The following is a 9,380-nucleotide window of genomic DNA, read 5'->3' as shown; positions in this document are numbered from 1 at the left end:
AAAGTTCAGTTCAGTTCCCTCTCATCTGAAGTATTTATGTTACGTGTTTAAATTTAGACGATCAGCTCACTTAAATGTTTTCCTCACCCATCCTGTCCTCTAGAAACCTTAAGTATCTGTCTAGCAGCTGAAGGACTTGATCAGGAAACTGAAGACCTTGGTTCCTTCTCTGCTGAAGGACTGTTACACAGTTTGTGTGGTTAGACGCACCGGCAGTGTTCAAAAGGGAACAGAATTTCCCCTTGCTAGATTAATGCTCTTGTCACTGACCTGAAAGACTGACACTCTGTTTCACGTGCATTCTTTTTCTCTGGATACCATTAATTTTAATTTTCTTTCTTCATTGCAATAGTATCAGCTAAAGAGAAGAAAATAATCTTAAATAAGTCACTTCAAGCCTGATCTTTAGGACAGTGGATAGTCAGGACAGATCAGACTGAGGACTTGAATTATGCATAAATTCACATTCCTTGGGTGAATGGGTTGCCATTCTCTAGATGTGCTTTTGAATGGAATTTTCTACACTCTGTGCTGCTTTTTGGAAATCATTATATAGTAGACAAATTCTGGAAATCCTGTCAAGCTAGGACTTTCATAGAACATGTATGAAGCATCATTTGGTCCAAAAGTGAGACTCGTATCATGCAACTTTAGGTGCTACAATACAGGTCTTTATAAAGCTAGTTGTCTAACATTGATGAAGATGGAGTCACTACAATCAGTGGAGAACAGAGCGCAAGCCACCTAATTTTGAAATTTGACACAAACATTTAGGGAATTGCACTGGTGAAATCTTACCTTCTTCAGTGGCTGAGAGAAGCTTTTGTGGAATGCCAATCTTTCACTTAGGAAGCTGAGTATCACCTAAACCCTAGTAAATTTTAGGGGACTATCAGATTTCTAACCAGAGTGTGCAGCTAGCAAAGCAACATTAGAATGCAAAAAGGTAAACATCTACTTTGTGCTAGTTGTTTAGACTCCTATTGTCAGTAGAAAACAGAAGCAGCTTACAGGCTTACCTATCAACAGTTCAAACACACACCTGCTACAAGTTAGGTTCACAGGCATTCTGGAGTTTCTCCCTTTCTTTCCATTCCCTTTAGACATCATAGATAACTAGTTTGCAATATATACATTTTGCATGGCAAAAATTGATTGCAGTGAATCTGCTTTCTTTGCCCTGTCTTGAAACCAATAGTCTGTGAGCTAGATCTAACCTGGACGTCACATTGCAGTGGTTGCCATGCCAAAGTGCTCAAAATTTTAAGCTCTGTTGAGCGGCAAAGTTTATTAGCTTGGGCTTGGTGCCACACTGACGCAAATATGCAGCATCTAGCTAACTCAGAGGGCAGACAGGGAATGTTTGGATCTGCTTTCAGAGGGCCTTGCGGACATATTCTTATAATTGTTAATGGGAAGGCATGGGTGGTAGTGTCTTTAGTTCTACATCACTGGAGTTAGGGCTGTGGAAAAAGATATCCAAGTGCTTGAACGCGATTAGGCTGGGAGAAGTGGGAAATAGCTGAGCTTCAGACCATGACATAAGGTAGACTACAGAAAGCTATTACTAGAATTATTCTTATTGCACAGAATACTAAAATTAATGTTATTGCATTCATAATCCAAGATATGTCACTATTGAATGTGGTCTTTTGCAATTTGGGCTGTTCATGGATGCCTTAATTGCTGCAGGAGTATTCCCATTTACTGCGGTCAGGGTACTGCAGCTCTTTCATACATAGGCCTTGCTATCAGTCACCCACATTTCTGTCACTTTGAGATAACTTTAATGTATACAACTCTGTGTAGGACTACCGACTTAGAAAATAAAGATGAGGCAGAAGGTGGATGCTATTTATTATTTGATGCATGAGTCAAGCTTCCCATCTTTACTCTATAGGTATAAAATACAATATATGACATACTATACAACAATATACATACTATAACGGAGCAAGTCATAAACAAAGGCATTTACATTTTTGAAAATTTTTGGACCTGAATAAACACTATGTTACTCAAGATAGGTTGATACAGGTTCTTATTTATGGCATACTATATTGTTTTTTCATACGCATATTGCTAGGTGCGTAAAAATTGTTATATTTTATGCCATCTATTTTCAAGTACTCCAGAATAGATGCTTAATAAATTAAGCATAGCAGTAAGTGTGTTTTGAATATGGGAATGTTGTGCTTGCATAACCCCCTGCCATAACATCGTTTATAATATATCAAACTCCTTTTCAGTTATACTAGTAATTTCTCAAAACCAAAATAAGCTGCTTTAATGCAGTCAATAAAAGCAACTGAATTGTGGAAAGGAGTTTCTTACGGTTCACTAAGTTCAAATGACTTCCAGGAAAACAATATTGAAATCTGTTTCATTTATTCCTAATCTTAAGTTTGTATCTCCACCTATGGATTTACACTTTGTTGTCAACTCACTTAAAATCTTAACTTGAAAGCTTACTCTTTCAACTGGTCACACATAAATGTTTATAAAAGACTACTCGCTATGATTTCTTTACATGTCTATAAACTTGATCTATATCATCCCTTCAGCCATTTCATTTTCCCTTAAATTTCAATTTCTTTAAATTCCTTCCAATTCTACAAATTTAAAATGCGGATACAGACCTGTCACATGAAAATCACTGTTTATCTCCCATTAGTGGAAGGTACTTTTATTATGTAAAATATGGATATTATTCCTTATGTTTCATATGTGTCTGATATGTTCCTGGGCTGATTCAAAACTTCATCATTTGTCCTTTGGAATCAATGGGAGAATCTCGACTTATTCTTCATTTTATTAGACTTTCACTGAATATATTCAGTATTTTTTTTTTTTTTTTGGATATGACTAATCTAAGTTTATGTCAGTATTTCATATCTCAATGCTTTTAGAAGAATATTATTCCATACAATACAATATAAAAAATGCTTGTATAAAACACTTTCAGTAGTGGAACAAAGTCTCTATTCAACCATATTGATAGAGGAAAAAAAAAACTCTTCTTCACTGACTTGCTGAAAACATAAGTAAACTGTAGCACTTTAAAATCTTAAGTACAGAGGGCGTCTGCTTTCCTGAAGGGTAAACAAAAAGTGGAAGGTTAAATTGTTCAAAGACCCATATTCAGTAACAGGAAGAGTCAGGAGTCTCAACTCTCAGGTCTCTGCTTGAACCACTAGGCACAGGCCCACCTATAGTTCAACTTTCTGTTAAACCTTGTGTCTGTAATTAATCTTTCCTTTAACACAAAAGAATCTCCCTATAGACACCTATGATTTATTTCTTGGAATCCCACCTTCTGACCCTTTCCTGGAGGTCCTTTGCAACTTGAAATAATTTCACTTCATGCACCAAAGACATCATTACATTCCTTACTGTTGAGACGTCATATACTTGCAGACATTAGTAATTTCTTACATGGCATGGCTCAATAGACCTAGCAAAATGAAAAAAAAAGTCAGGAAACCTATTTTCTAGTCTTCAGCAACATGATACATAAAGGCATCTCTGTATATAAAATCAACCTTATAAATATGTACAGATCTTCAGATATTGATGACTAAAAGAAAAAAAAAAACTGGTAAAACTTGCAGTGTCTCATTTGGAATCATAGTGTAAATTTTTTGACAGGTAAAGCAAGACTTCGAGAACATTAACAGTATGTGCATATTTTATATCTATGTCAGGTGCTGTGCACTTGCTCACAATCCTGACTGAGAGCTGATGGGTAAAATGAAGAGAGTTTGAGGAGTATCTGGGGCATGTATTAGGAAATCTGAAAGCTTCAGACAGGTCATCCAAATCTGTATGAATGTCAGTTTGTTCTTAGCAAAGGGCCAGGTTTCGCTAATGCAGTGTCTAAAATGCTCATGCAGAGGTTAGGTTTTCCAAATCAGACTTCAAGTTTTTGGCAGGGCAAATGTGGGGAACTCCCTTGCAGCTGTTTCTACCAGACTTGGCCTCTGGTATACGGTCGAATAAAGGACTACAGTTTCCACTGCAGCTTTCAGAAAGTAAATGTTCACTAAGAAAGAATTGTTTATAATGCACTAAAGACTATTTAATTTATGTGGTGCTGTTCTTGATTCTAAAGTCTCCATCACAAGAAACGTACACAAGCGTTCATAATAAAGTACATTTTAGAAGTCATTTTCTATCTACCATGAAATCTTTAAAATATCTTCTCATGTACAAGCTGATCTAACAAAAACAGAACAAAACAAAACTTGCTTTAAAATATTTTATATGTCTGAAGTGTAGCATAGTAACAAATGCACCTTAATGCTGTGAGGTGTTTGATTAAATCTCAGAACCATCATGATCCTAGATGTCAAATCAATAGAAAAACAGATAATTTCCATAATAATGTACATTTTTGTCAAGTATAGTTCAAAACAAATCAGAAGGTAGGAAGTTTTAACAGGGATCATTCCAGAGGATGCTGGCAACACGATCCACACAGACACAGATTTATAAAACTTTCAAGTAAGGAAGTAACTCCGCTGAGGGGGGGTGGGGTTATTTTGCACATGATTCCTACAATGTATTTGTGGATGGCCTTACACTGTCATTTTACTTCTTGCTGCTGAAGACACAAACTGAATGATGGATTAGAGAGGACACACATTTCTCATTCTGTTTAAGAGTCAAAAACATTCACTATTCATGCATTCTCAATTTATTAATCTATCTGGATACTGATTTGCATGCTTCGTTCAAGGGAGAAAATGTAGTTGGTGGTATGTCATTGTTTTTCTAAAGGTGCATGAATAATTTGTGGTGATTGAATTCCTTCAATAAATTAGATTTTTTTTTTTGTGTTACAAAATGTCAAGACAAAGTCACAATTCTAGATGCAATTCCCAGTAAAAATATTAGCCTAATAATTTTTCCATCAGTAGTTCCTCTAATATTCAATAGTCAAATTCTGTTGGAGGTACTTGATCAAAGAAAAGGTCATAAAGTTTTGTTTTCTCGTCATAAATGACCCTTCTTAAGAAATTCTGTATTCTGCCTGTCACATCTCTTCCTCTTACATGGCAGAATTGTGCAGGTGTAAAGTGTGTGCTGTCACATTTTTGAAGATAATGTTTTTGTTCTGATCCTATTGACTGAAACTGGAAGAGCTGGAGCAGAAAACAAAAACCTGTTCACAGCTTCCAAAGATTCAAATGGTTTTCCTCATGCAAAAAAAAAAAAAAAAAGACTACTCATTCCATAATACCGGATTTTCAGATCAGGCTTATCCTGAACAATCTTGACCAAATCCCTGAAATGCAGACAGTTTATTTGAAGACCATTATAGAGATCATTCAGATCAATGAATATTTTCCTAGAAGTAATACCATGAACTTATTTTAGAGGTGAGAGCTGCACAAAAGCCCCATCCCCAGTAAAACCACAACTATCAAAACCACAGTTTTGCAATGAAAAATGCTTTTGAGGAAATAAACTGGCGTGTATTCCTGCCAGATCTTTTCAATACAACTTTCAAACCACTTAAGTCGTGGCTCTGTTTAATCTCACTAAATGGAAAATCGTGGGGAAAAAAGAAGATGAAAAGATAATTTAGGTTACCAGCACCTCTTTCCATTTGGCCACAGGGACCTTTTGGAAGTGAAAACAAAAATGCAGGATAAAGAAAGATTTCTCAAAGACTAGCAAACTTTCTGATAAAGCTTTAATCTGTTGAGTAGTTAGTCAATTCAAGACTTAGGTAAATTAGTTTCTCAGGGACTTATAGTTGATCATTCCCTATAGACAAAGCTGGTCTTCTTAACCAAAAAGCATGGATGTGATTTTACAACTTTATTATGGAAACGGCTATAGCTCCCACTTTAATTACTACTTGGTCTTTTATAGACAGCCTCCAGAATGCTTTATAGTAAGATTTTTCAACATGAACTGTGTAAGGAAATTACACTTTTCTTTATGTGTTCCCATGTTCTCAGTTTGGCAATTATTTTCAGTTCATGGGGATTATAAGGTGTCAAACCTATTATTTTTTACAAAAGAAAGAAAAAAAAAAACCAAACAAAAAAAGGAATAGGTCTACTGATATACCCGTGTTATAAATGTTCACATTACCTTTCACTGCCTCTTAGTACATTGAGCTAAACCCACATTTTTTGCTACTCTTTGTGAAACTCTCTTCAGCTTTTTAAATACCTGCTCCCTTAGCTAGACTCCCCTATGATCCTGGGCTTCAAAGCTTGGTTTTATGAGGAAACCACACTGTCTCCCTGTCTCGGTGTGCAATCTTTCCTGTCACCCACTCTGGGGGCCTGCCGAGCATGGCTTGCTGCACACAGATTGTTTGTGAAGCTGCCAAACGGAAGCCAGAAGCTCAGCTCAGCTGAAAGAGATAAAAACAACATTATTTCATAGCTATAAAAAAACACAATAGACTTGTAAATGGTGCCTTGTACAAACAGGGCTTTTCTTCAGGAAAAGAATAGCTCCTTCAACGGAGACTGAGACATCTGTATTGTTCATTCACCTCTTGTGCAATGAGTTGCTATTAATAGCTCTGCATTAGAAAATCTTGCTATAAATAACATCTGAAATCCACTTCCATAATACCCTTTGTCCCTGATATGCCTTCATTGGGACATTTGTATATTTATCATGAACAACAGAACAAAACAACTTTGGATAGAAAAGGCTATGACTATATTCAATGATTCAGGTCCTGGGATGGCTTTCATTTGGTGGGGGGAGGAGAAGGGAAAAGAAAGATATAAACAATAAACATCTCTCTGACTTTTCTCCAATATTCTAGCTAGACTAACAGGCAAACAGACACAGCTTGACAGACAGATGATTGTCTTATCAACTGTAACCATCTTGGAAAGAGTATATCCAATTCTCCTAAAATAGCTAATTAATTGGGAACTAGTCCCTCTGTTCTCTTGATATGGGAACTTTTCACAGCAGATGGTCTGTTCCATGATACAAACTACATATTAGTTTTCACATCTTCCTGAAATGGAAGACATCACTTAGCAAGCCTTTCCAAATGAATGGTTCTAGTAGGAAGTGGTTGATGGTTTATCTCGGCAGATAAAGATTTGACAAGGTGTTTTAGAAATTTAATTTGTACTTCTTTTGAGCCTTTTAGTTTGCATAATGGTTTAGCGGTGTGTCTTTTATTAACTGTTTTCACCCTTAAATATGAGGAACATACAATTTCCTCCTCTCTGGTTTTATTGACAGTAATGTTTATTGCAAGAATGAAACTAAAGGGACCAGATTTTAAACAAACTTTTTCCTTAGTTGTGTCCATTAGTTGCTGTTAATCGGAAGGCAAAAATGTTGTAAATATCTGTTTGACTATGAACTTCTTAGGTCTTCAAGCTCTTGTTTCTTGCTAAATTTTAATTTCATTGTACCTTCTTTACTGTAAGTCTAAAAGGCGGCTAGATTTTTTTTTAAAGTAGAAATAAAAAATAATGAGAACATGATAAGAGATGTGACTACTGTTATTCATGTCTTCACAAGAAAGGACAGAAGAAAACAGTTTAATTTGGAACAAGGAAAATTTTCCTTCTGTCTCCTTAAATCAGTTTTGTCTTCATTCAGGCACAATGCTCAGTTCACCTTTCATTGCTGGATTGATCCTGGCTTTGGTTGACATATCTCTGACAAAGCTCTCCACAAAATCAACACTAACTTGTGCTGCAGCTGTTTGTCACAGCTGTTTCATTTTTGTGGAAGGAAATGCTTCTCATTCTCCTTCCTTCCTTTCAGCTGGCTTCCTACTTCCAGGATCGTAAAATATTTTACCCTTTTTATTGACACCAGTGGTTTGGTAACTCATCATGGTTCCTCCAGGTGTCTCTGCTGTGCACCTAGAGGAAGCATGTCATTGTACAAGGGTAAGAAATTTGAGAAAATGATATACTTCCTGAGCATGCCTCCTTTTTTGCTTATATATTTTGAAAAATAAATCAGCTGGGTATCAAATCCCACAAAGGTACAGCAAAACAATACTGTAGCTCCATCCTAGGCTTTTATCCCTGTTTTGCAAGAGGTCCCACTTGCAGAGGCATGATATATAATGTTAAAGGAAAACAGTGTAGTAGGGACAGTATATGTTATTTTACCTCTTACTCCTTCAGGTGATTAAGCTTGCAAGCATCCCATTTCTGTAGAGCAGCATTTCTTTTCCAGACATTCTGTAGTGTGTGTGTGCACCTGTGTACATGCATGCAAGTGCCTGTGAAAATATGTTTCTGCAACACCTCTGTCTGTACCACAACTCCATGGTACCAAGACCATCTACCACTCAAACAGGTTAGGAAATCACAATTCCTTCTTTTCACCTTCCTATGGCATATGTAGCCAATAATGTACTGGCAGTGTCTAATTTAGTAGTTCAATTTTATTTGCGTAACTGTTCAAGTATGCACTCATCTTTAGGCAATGCCTGTATCTGATTGGTTGAACATGAGTAAGAAGTAACTACATGAAAAGAGACCACACCGACATTTTGCTCAGCAGAGACAATTGGGTGTTAAATGAAGGCATTCAGCTAAATCATGTGAGATGTTACACAGATCTTCATATGTGGGTATACGCTAAATGCAGTATCTTTGCGAGCTTTGACCCTTTCATAATTAGCCACTAGATATGTGGAGTCCGGGTCTAACAGCTACATTTGCTCTTGCTTAATTTAAACTAGGCAACTGGCAATGTTGAATAGCCCCTGGCCAGACCTACCATTAAGAGAGATAACTCATAATAATTATTGTAATGATACATATGAGTTTTCTAGCAATAGAATATAATTTGCCATGCTGTGCATGACGGTAGAGTGGGATATTCAAGTCTAAAGTCTATTTGGAAAATTTATTAATATCTCAGTTCTTAAAATTATTACCAGATTATGAGTAATTTTGCACAGAAAGATAAAAAAAAAAATATTCTTTGTTTCCCATTATCCTAAGAAAGCCCTGCTCTGAAGGAAGCAAATTGTTCCATTGCAGCTAAGTAATTTTCATCACAGTAATTTTTAGTCTGAACAAACTGTTCACTTAAAACAGCTACTGTTGCATTGCTATAAGTGATCTTCGTAATTTTTGTGTATCTACACTTGAATAATGCTGATTTTACATTATACATTTGAATTGTGCATTGTAGTTTTCTTTAAACACTTGGATTCATGTAAACAAAGGTAATAAATTCAAAATTCATGCTTTAGTAAATATTACCAACTCTTTGTGATAGGATCCTATGCCTGCTGACCTTGACATATATATTGGTAAAGCATGAAGACACAATTCTGGTACACTACAAATAGATGTTTTTGGATATTGTAAGTAGCTAGGTTCATAAAAGGATTTCCAAAGCAGACAGCTTGT

The sequence above is a fragment of the Charadrius vociferus genome, unplaced genomic scaffold, assembly GCF_000708025.1.
Source record: "Charadrius vociferus isolate BGI_N301 unplaced genomic scaffold, ASM70802v2 scaffold43, whole genome shotgun sequence".
In the NCBI taxonomy this organism is placed as follows: Eukaryota; Metazoa; Chordata; class Aves; order Charadriiformes; family Charadriidae; genus Charadrius; species Charadrius vociferus.
The sequence above is the reverse complement of the archived record's forward strand: the minus strand, read 5'-3'. Positions refer to the sequence as shown.